This window comes from Lemur catta, chromosome 2 (assembly GCF_020740605.2).
Source record: "Lemur catta isolate mLemCat1 chromosome 2, mLemCat1.pri, whole genome shotgun sequence".
Classification (NCBI taxonomy): domain Eukaryota; kingdom Metazoa; phylum Chordata; class Mammalia; order Primates; family Lemuridae; genus Lemur; species Lemur catta.
The window spans coordinates 45,768,393-45,779,114 of NC_059129.1; positions in this window are offsets into that span (position 1 = coordinate 45,768,393).

Sequence of the window (10,722 nt, forward strand, 5' to 3'; positions counted from 1 at the left end):
CTAAAAATCTATGTTCATATTTGCTTGTGCCTAATAAAATTCTGGAAGGATACATAATAAACTAAGAACAGCGTTTTCCTATAAGAGAGAACTGAGCAGATGGGGGACAAATGGAGACTTTTTGCTATATACCATTTTATATTTCTGGCTTTTGAACCATGTGAATGTATCACTTAGTGACAAAATTAAATTCAAAAAGAGGACTAAAATGCTGGAAAATTATAGTATGTAATCAGAAGGCTGAGTAGTTGGAGTGGAAGAGTTCTAAGTTCTTTGTACAATTTCCCTCAGTATTCAAAGGGAATTGGTTCCAGGACCCCTGTGGATACCCAAATCCATGGATGCTCAAGTCCCTTATATAAAATGGCATAGGATTTGCATATAACCCATGCACATCCTCCTGTATACTTTCAATCACCTCTAGATTACTTATACCTAATATAATGTAAATGCTACATAAGTAATTGTCATACTGTATTGTTTTTTTGTATTATTTTTAATTTAAATTTTTTTTTCAATTAGCAGTTGGCTGAATCTGTAGATTTGGAACTGTGCATACAGAGGGTGGCTGCACTGTTCAGAACACTTACAGTATTGTTTAGCTCAAGATACCATTAAGTATGTATAGTAAAACTTCCAAACCAGTTGAGAGAGGAAACATGGAAAAGAGAAGGAAGAAACAATCAATTGGAAAAACTCCAAAATGAGGCAAGAAACGTGTGGGGGGGAGGACTATAAGGAAAGTGGACACAAAGGAAGCACAGAGTAAGAGGATGGAAAGAAGGTCAAAGATATCATAATTACAATAAAATTAATGAGCTAAAAGTGCCAGTTAGGACAGAGATGCTTAAATTAAATTTAAAATAAAAACAAAATCCAATAATAGACTGTTTATAATAGGCTCACCTAAAACATAAGGCCCCAGAGAAGATGAAAGTAAAAAGATAGAAAAGACTAACTCACATACTAACAAAAGAAAGCTGAGGTAGTTATATGAAGATCAGAGAAAATGGATTTTAATACAAAAGCATTATTAGGGAGGAAGAAGTTTGTTATATAATTTAAATACTATGCCAAGGAGCTATAAGTACACAAAACTTGGAAAAAATATAGAAGATTTGAAGAACACAATTAATTGTTGGTCACACAATAGAACACAATAGAACCCTGAACCTAAAAATTAGGAAATATTCAATCTTCTCAAGCATATGTGGAAAATTTATAAAAATTAAATACTAGTTCATAAAGCAAGTCTCAGCAAATTTCTAAGAATTGCTATAATATTGATAACATTCTCTGATGACAGTGGAATTAGATTAGTTGTTAATAACAAAGAAATAAAGAAAAAATTCTCCATGTATTTAGAAATTTAAAAACACACTTCTAAAGATGTCAGTTCTCCCCAAACTGACATACAGGTTTAATTAAATTTCTACGAAAATTCCAGAAAGGTTTTATGTAGAATAGACAAGATTATTCTAAAATGTATATGAAAAGACAAAGGAACTAGAATAGCCAAAATAATTTTGAAAAAAGAATAAAGTAGAAGAACCAGTCTATTCAATTTCAAGAATTTTTATAGGGCTACACTAATCATGACTGTGTGGTACTGGCAGAGGGATAGATACATACATAGATCAAAAGAAAAGGACAGAGAACTCAAAAAGAGACCTGCACAAAAATGCCCAACTGCTTTTTGACAAAGGTGCAAAAGCAATTCAATGGAGGAAAGATAGCCTTTTCAACAAATGGTGCTGGAGTAACTGGACATCCATAGGCAACCCCTCCGCCTCCCCCACCCGCCCGCCCCGCGAACCTTGACCTAAGCCTCATACTTTCTACATATATTAACTCAAAATAGATCACAGACTTAAATGTAAAGCATAAAAGTATAAAACTTTTAGGAAAAAATATGAGAGAAAATATTTGAGATGTAGCACTAGGCAAAGATTTCTTAGACTTAACACCAAAAACATGATCCATAGAAGGAAAAATTGACAAACTGGATTCTATAAAAATAAAAAATTTTTGATGTAAAAAATTCTGTTAAGAGGATAAAAAGACAGGATACAAACTGAAAAAAATATTTGCAAGCCACAAAGGACTAATATTCAGAATATATAAAGAACTGTTAAAACTCAACAGCAAAAAACAATCCAATTAGAAAATGGAATAAAAGATATTAACAGTTTACTGAAGACTATATACAGATGGCATATGAGCACATATAAAGATGTTTAATATTATTAGCCATTAGGGAAATATAATTAAAACCACAATAAAATATTAAAATACACTTCTAGTTTTCAATAAAACTTATGAGACATGCAAATAAACAAGAAAAAAATGGTCTATAAATGGGGGGAGGGTAGGTAATTGAAACTGTCACTCAGGAAGCCCAGATGTTGGACTTACTAGATAGAGACTTTAAACCAGCTATTATAAATAGGGTCAAAAAACTAAAGGAAACAATATCTAAAGAACTAAACGAGAGCATGATAATGATGTCTCACTAAGTAAAGAATATTAGTAAAGAGACAGAATTATAAAAGAAGGCCAAATAGAAATTCCAGAGTTGAAAGTACAATAACTGAAATGAAAAATTCACTAGAGAGGTTCAGCAGTAGATTCAAGCTGCCAGAAAGAAGAATCAGCAAACTTGAAGATAGGCCAACTGAGATATCCCAGTCTGAGAAACAGAGAGAAAAAGGATACAGAAAAATGAATAGGGCTTCAGAGATCTGTGAAACATCACAAAGTGTACCATTGTACACATAATGGAAGTCCTAGAAGCAGAGGATAGAGAGAAAGGAACAAAAAGAATATTTGAAGAAAAAATGGTCCCAAACTCCCCAAATTTAGTGAAAAAAATTAATCTACACATTCAAGAAGCTCAACAAACTCTAATTATGATAAACTCAAAGAGATCCACACCTAGACACATCATACTTACACTGTTGAAAGCCAAGAATGAAGAATCTTGAAAGCAGTGAGAGAGAAGTGACTGATCATATAAGGGATGCTCAGTAAAATTAACAGCCAATTTCTCATCAGTGTCAACATCCTGGTTGTGATATTTTCGATAGTTTTACAAATGTTGCCACTGGTAGAAACTGGCAAAGTGTACAGAGAATCTCTTTCCATCATTTCTTACAACTGCATGTGAATCTATAATTATCTCAAGAATTTAAACACAATTCTAAAACAGCACTTGAGTCTAAGATGAAACACTAATAAAGGCATAAAAATGTTAGAAATGAGCAATAATAAAAAATATTATGTATGAAGACTTGAGAAACAATAGTGGTAATTTAGGGTAAACTTATAACCTTGAATACTTATATTGGAAATTAAGAAAGCCTGAAAATTAAAGAATTAAGCATTCAACTTAAGACATTAGAAAAATAATGAATTCAAAGAAAGTGGAAGGAAGAGGATAAAAGCTATTAAAGCAACTATCAAGAAAATACAATACAGAGGATCAACAAATCAAAAAGCTTGTTATCTAAGAGGAGAAACTAATAAAATTGACAAATTGAGAGAGAGGAGGGGGGAAGAGAGAGGGAGAACAAAAAATAATATTATTAATCCAAAGGGGGACATAACTACAGATGGAGCAGAAAGTAAAAAGGTAATGGTTTTCAAAACTTAGATGAACAAAATTCTAGAAAAATATACCTCAAAAAAAAATCCCATATAATCCTGTGCCTACTAAAGAAATTGAAAATAGTAAAAATCTTCTAAAAATAAACCATCAGGCTGGTATGGTGGCTCATGCCTGTAATCCTAGCACTCCAGGAGACTGAGGCAGGAGGATTGCTTGAGATCAGGAGTTTGAGACCAGCCTGAGCAAGAGGAAGACCCCATCTCTACAAAAAATAGAAAAATTAGCCAGGCATGGTAGCACATACCTGTAGTCCCAGCTACTTGGGAGGCTGAGGGAGGAGGATAGCATGAGCCCAGGAGCTGGAGGTTGCAGTGAACTATGATGATGCCACTGCACTCTAGCCTGGGTAACAGAGTGAGACCTTGTCTCGAATAAATAAATAAATTTTAAAAAATAAAATAAAAAGAAACTGTCAAGGTTAAATAATTTATTAAGTGACTGCTATGGTCTGAAAGTCCCCTAAAATTCATTAAGTTCCATGTTGAAATTTAATCACCAGTGTAATAATATTAAGAGTTAGAGCCTTCAGGTAGTAAATAAGTCATGATGGTATAGCTTTCATGAAGGGAATAAGTGACCTTATAAAAGGGACCAATGAAACTAGCTAGTCCCCTTTTGTCCTTTTGTCTCTTCTGTCATGTGATGACATGGTGTTCACCACCTCTGGAGGATGCTGCAACAAGGCACCATTTTGAAAGCACAGACTGGGTCCTCACCAGACACTGAACCTACTGGCACCTTGATTTTGGACCTCCCAGTCCCCAGAACTGTGAGAAAACAAATTTCTGTTCTTTATAAATTACTCAGGTTCAAGTATCTTGTTATAGCAGCAGGAACAAAGACAGGAGTTCTACCTACTTTTTAAGAAACAGTTCCTTCCAATCTTATACAAACTCTTCCAGATAGTAAAAGAGAAAATATTCCCAACTCATTCTATGAGGTCAATAAAATTCGATTCCCAAATCAATCAAATGATAGTTGATCTCACTCACTTCAGAGCCTATATGCAAAAATATAAAACTATTAGCAAACCAAATTGGTGATGCATAAAAAAAGATAAGAAATCATGACAAAGTCAGGCTAATCTGGGATGCAAGATTTTTTTTTTTTTTTTAAAGACAGGGTCTCACTTAGTTGCCAAGGCTGGTCTTGAACTCCTGGCCTCAAGCAATCCTCTCACCTTGGCCTCCCAAAGTGCTAGGATTACAGGTGTGAGCCACTGTGCCCAGCCAAGAATGGTTTGATATTAGAGAGCCAATTCTTCACATTATTAGATTAAAGCAGTGTTTGATATAGGAAAAAACAAACTCAGTTTCTCCTATAATTCTGTAGCAGACACCAGCTTAGTGTCTTCTAATTCAATTTGATTTTGACACTATCTATCTAGAGTTATCAGACACCACAGGTTGAGAGCTCAGTCCCGCAAGACTTCCTCCCATTTCAGATAACAGTCACAAGCACAGGTTGTGCTTGTGTTGTGCAGCCTGAACTGATTAACTAGCTATAAATCAGAGGTTCCCATGACCCACTCCTTGGGTTCAATTAATTTGCTAGAATGACTCACAGAACTCAGGGAAATACTTGACTTACATTTACCCATTTATCATAAAGGATATTACAAAGGATACAGGTAATAGCTAGATGGAAGAGATGCATAGGGTAAGGTATGGGAGAAAGGACACGGAGCTCACATGCCCTCTATGGGCCTGTCAACTTCCAGGAATCTCCATGTGTTCAGCTATGTGGAAGATCCTCAAACTCAGTCTTTTTGGATTTTTATGGAAGCTTGATTGCATAGGCACAATTGATTAAATCATTGGCCATTGGTGAGTGATGTAACCTTCAGCTTTGCTCCCCTCCTTGGAGGTTGGGAGGTGAGGCTGAATGTCCCAACTCTCTAATCATGCCTTGGTCTTTCTTGTGACCAGCCTCCATTCCAAAGCTACCTATTGGCTCTCAGCCACCAGTCATCTCATTAGCATACAAAGGACCCTCTTATAACTCCAGAGCTTCCAAGGGTTTTAGGGGTTGTATGCTAGGAAGAAGGAATGAAGACCAAATACATATTTCATAATGTCACATGGAGAAAATAAATTACCATCTTTATAGATGCAGAGAAAGCATTTGATAAAATTCAGCACCCATGATGATAAAGCAATTAAAAACAGAAATTATTTTCCATAATCTGTTAAAGGGTATCTAACATACCTTTACAGCAAATACTATTCTTAAGAGGGAAAAGCCAGAAACATTCCCTTTAAATAAGTAACAAGATAAGAATGTCTACTATAACTGTTTCTATCAAACATTATTATGCTAAATGTCAGTAAAAAAAAAAAAAGACAGGAAAAAAAGTGACACTACATACACCCCACTGTACCCCCAGGCTGGCCCCTGCACACCCAGGCACCAGCACTGCCCACCCAGTGACCCAGGTGCCAGGCCATCCTACCCAAGAACTCCAACAGCAAGACCACTGGTAGACCCCAATAGCTAGCTTGCCCAGAACGTCTGGACAAATTTTCTGGTGAAGGGCTTTCCATGCTGAAGCTGGTCTGTAAAGACTGGAAGAGAGGCCTCCTTCTTCAAATGCACAAACACCAACATAAGGCCACAGGAATCAAGGATAATCAGGAAAACATGACACCATCAAAAGAACAAAATAAAGCACCAGTGACTGATGCTCAATAAACAGAGATAAATGAACTGCCTGACAAAGAATTCAAAATAATCATTTTAAAGAACCTCAGTGAACTACAAGAGAACACAGATAACTAAGCAAAATCAGGAAAACAATACATAAACAAAATGAGAAGTTCAACAAAGAGATAGAAACCATAAAATAGAACGAAACAAATTCTGGAGCTGAAGAATATAATGATTGAACTGAAAAACTCCATAAAGATCTTCAATAGTAGATTCAATCAATCAGAAGTTCAGTGAATTCAAAAACAGGACATTTGAAATGACCAGTCAGAGGAACAAAAAGAAAAAAGAATAAAAAAGAGTAAAAAAGCATGAGGGACTTGTAGGACACCATCTAGTGAACCAATCAATGTATGCATTATGGAGAAGGAGAAGAGAAAGATAAAGGGACAGAAAACTTATTTAAAGAAATAATGACAATTAGCCAGGCATGGTGGCACACACGTGCCTGTGGTCCCAGCTACTGGGGAGGCTGAGGCAGAAGGAGCGCTTAAGCACAGGAGTTTGAGGTTGCAGTGAGAGACGATGATGCCACTGCATTCTAGCCCAGGTAATAGAGTGAAACTCTATCTCTCAATAAATAAATAAATAAATAAATAAAAAGAAAAGGAAAAGGAAAAAAAAAAAAAAAAAGGAAAGAAATAGTCACAGAAAACTTCCTAAGTCCCAAATATAAAGAGGAAAATGAACATTCAGATTCATGAATCCCAAAGAACCTCAAATAGTTAAACACAGGGTGAATTTTTACCAAGACATATTATAATCAAATTCTCAAAAGTGAAAAACAAAGAAAAGTTTGAAAGGAGCAAAAAGAGAAAGAAGAAAAAAAGGACTTGTCACATACAAGGGAGCCATCATAAGACTATAAGCAGATTTCTCAGCAGAAACTTTGCAGACCACAAGAGACTATGAAGATATTCAAAATTCTGAAAGAAAACCAAAACCTGGCAACCAAGAATACTATACTCAGCAAATGTGTCCTTCAGAAACAAAGAAGATATAAACACTTTCCCAGACAAACAGAAGTTGAGGGAGTTCATCACCATCAGAACTGCCTTACAAGAAATGCTAAGGGAAGTTCATCAAGCTGAAACAAAAGGATGTGTATATTGAAGAGTTATCTGCATTTCCATATTTATTGCTGCACTATTTACAATAGCTGAGATAAGGAATAAAATGAAGAATCCATCAATGGATAAATGGATAAAGAAAATGTGATACACACACACAGAATGGAATGCTATTCAGCCTTAAAACGAAGGAAATCCTAGCTGGGCATGGTGTTGTATGCCTGTAGTCCCAGCTACTCAGGAGGCTGAGGCAGGAGGATTGCTTGAGCCCAAGAGTTTGAGTCCAGTCTGGGCAACATAGCGAGACCCTAAAAAAAAAAAAAAAAGAAAGAAAGAAGGAAATCCTGTCATTTGTGACAAAATGGATGAAACTTGCAGGTCCCCAGTTCCTCTACTTTCTTTGTTTTGACTGAGAAACACAGAGTGACTTGACCACTCTATGACTCAGCCAGCTGCATGTCTTCCCCTATATGCTCGAACCCTAGCTTGGGCCTTGAACATTCCTAGGCACTGATAAACGTCTTTAAGTTGTTGTCCAAAACACTGAAAGATCAAACATGTTGCTAAACATGTAGAAAATAGCCCTGGCCCTGAACCAAACTCCTTACCCCACATAAACTCCATAATCCAACTCCCTTATGGTGGACATACCTAGGTAAAACATCTCTTTTCTTGCTGCCCATCACAAGAACTGCTGAAGCATTCTGTTATGTAAGTTCCCCTAATAAATGCTTTGTACTGATCACTTGGGTGGTTACAGTGTTTCTTTGAAATCCCAACCGGCTCCATCTTAGGATGGTTTGTGCAGTCCCTTGCAATAACTTCCCTGCTGCCACTTTTGGGGCAACTTCAGCAGTGGGTTTGAAAGGATGGAGCAAATGTGGAGAATATTATGCTAAGTGAAATAAGCCAGGGGCAAGCTTGTGGTAATCATTTCACTCTGTACACATGTATGAAAACATCACATTATACACTCTAAATATATACAATTTTTATTTATCAATTATATCTATTTTTCTTTTTTAGAGATGGGGTCTTACTATATTGCCCAGTCTGGAGTGCAGTGGCTATTCATGGGCATGATCCCACTACTGATTAGCACAGGAGTTTTACCTGCTCCATTTCCGACCTGGGCTGGTTCACCCCTCCTTAGGCAACCTGGTGGTCCCCCCTCCCAAGAGGTCACCATATTGATGCCAAACTTAGTGAGGACACCTGATTGGCATAGCACACCATAGCCCAGAAGTCCTGAGCTCTAGTGATCCTCCTGCCTCAGCCTCCCGAGTAGCTGGGACTACAGGAGTGTGCCACTGTGTCTGGCTGTCAATTGTATCTAGTAAAGCTGGGAGAAAAAGAAATTAATGTTTGAAATGAGAGAATTGAAAGTATTATTAACAGATAATATAATTATAGAGAAAACCCTTAAGAAGCTACCAATTATTAGAAATAATAAGTTTAGCAAGGTGGTTAAATATAACTATGCAAGAATAAATTGTATTTTCAATACTAGCAACTAAAAAGGAAAAAATTAAGATACTACTTACCATATAGGCAGTGGTGACAATGACATGGCTAGATTATATTTGATTTATAGCTTGCTTCTCCAGTCTGTTGTCAATTCTCACAGAAACTATTCCAATAAATTACCTGTTTGTTTAAGACAGAATTGGTTTTTGTTGCTTGCAAGCACATATCTTGTGATAACACTATTATTTTAATGGGATCTTTGGATTAAAATATGTGTATTTGGAGATCCTCAAGATCATCCCCAAGTCCAGTGATTTTCTAGGAGGAATTGCAGAATTCAGTATACAGGTATACTCATGGCTATGATTTATTATTTGGAAAGGATATAGAAAAAATTCAGCAAAGGGAAACGGCCCATGGGGTGAAGTCCAGAGGAAACCAGCCTAAGCTTATGTAAGTCCTCTCCCAGTGGAGTCACACAGGACACATGTAATTCCCTCAGCAATGAGTTATAACAACACACGCTAAGTGGTGTCTATCAGGGAAACTCATTAGAGAGTCTCTCCAGGGTTTTTATTGGGGGCTGGTCATGTAGGAACCCTCTGCTTAGTATGTACCAAAATTCCAGGCTTCCAGAAGGAAAGTAGATGTTCAGTATAAACCGTATTGTTTGCACAAAGAGTTTAGGCACAGTGAGCGAGCCACTCTTACCAGTTAGGGTACTAAGAACCCTCCCCAAATCCAAGTTTCCAGATAGCCATGTGCCAATCTTGTAGGCAAGTCTTTAAAGGATGGTAGTCAGCCCTGCTATGTTAACTCTTTACTGAATACTGTGCATTCTTTCTGCCATATTGAATTGAAAAGCTAATTTGTTATAGCCACTTTTTAATCCATTCTCTTAATTTTGGAATAATATCATTAAAGTTTAAATATATTTCATATTAATGTTTATGAAATTACATATTAAAAAGTCAAATAATACAAGGCTTAAAAATAAAACCAGACTCCTACTTCACCCTAATTTCTGCTCCCCTAATCTGAAAGCAACTATTTCAATCTCTTTAGTAGTTTCTTCCAGTATATGTTTTCTGTTTCCAAACAATGTGAATTTACTGTTAGTTCTTGATTTTTTGATTTTATACATTATCTTTTAACTATAGGCAATGAGGATTTAACTGTTATATCTCCTACCAATATTATTTATTTTATTTTATTTTTTAATTTTGTTAAGAGACAGGGCCTTACTCTGTTGTCCAGGCTGGCGTGCAGTGGCATGATCATAGCTCACTGCAACCTCAAGTCAAGCAATCTTCTTGCCTCAGCCTCCCCAGTAGCTGGGACTACAAGTGTGCACCACCAGGCTTGGCTAATTTTTTTACTTCTTGTGGAGACAGGGTCTCACTATGTTGCCCAGGCTGGTCTTGAACTCCTGGCCTCAAGCAATCCTCCTGCTTCAGCCTCCCAAAGTGCTGGGATTACAGGTGTGAGCCACTACACCTGTCCCCAGTATTGTTGTATAACTTTTAGTTAAATCCCTATTCTATTTTTTCATTATTATGATTATTAAATGTTTATGAATGAGCCACAGGGCACCATAATTATATTTCTTTTACAAGTGAGTTGTTGACTTTCCTGGAATTAACAACTGCCTATTTGAAAATTTTTATTTTCTATGTACATATTATTAAATCCATCTCCAAACTCTTCATCAGTATTGAAAAGCCTCCTCTCATGTGGCCAAATGGATCTGGTAATCTATCCATTTCAATTGTTTCTGGAGTCCTCTGTCTTTCTACTCTATGGTTTCACTCC